Consider the following 253-nt stretch of genomic DNA (forward strand, 5'->3'; position numbering starts at 1 on the left):
GGTCGTTCGCGGTACTACAATTTTTCGTTAAAATTGAGTAGCATATGATGCAACATCTTTCAAAATGAATACACGCTTAATTTTATTCGCGATCTAAACATGCCGGCGACGCCAAAGCAATATCATTTGCATGTCATCAAAGAGATTCTTCCAGCTTTTTCATAGGCTGGCATTCTATTTACTTTCCATTTAGTATTTTTGTCCCTTGCAATTCCCTCATTAAATGTTCACGTTTCTCTTGCCACGGTGAATA

This window comes from Penaeus monodon, chromosome 15 (genome assembly GCF_015228065.2).
Source record: "Penaeus monodon isolate SGIC_2016 chromosome 15, NSTDA_Pmon_1, whole genome shotgun sequence".
NCBI classification, from domain to species: Eukaryota; Metazoa; Arthropoda; class Malacostraca; order Decapoda; family Penaeidae; genus Penaeus; species Penaeus monodon.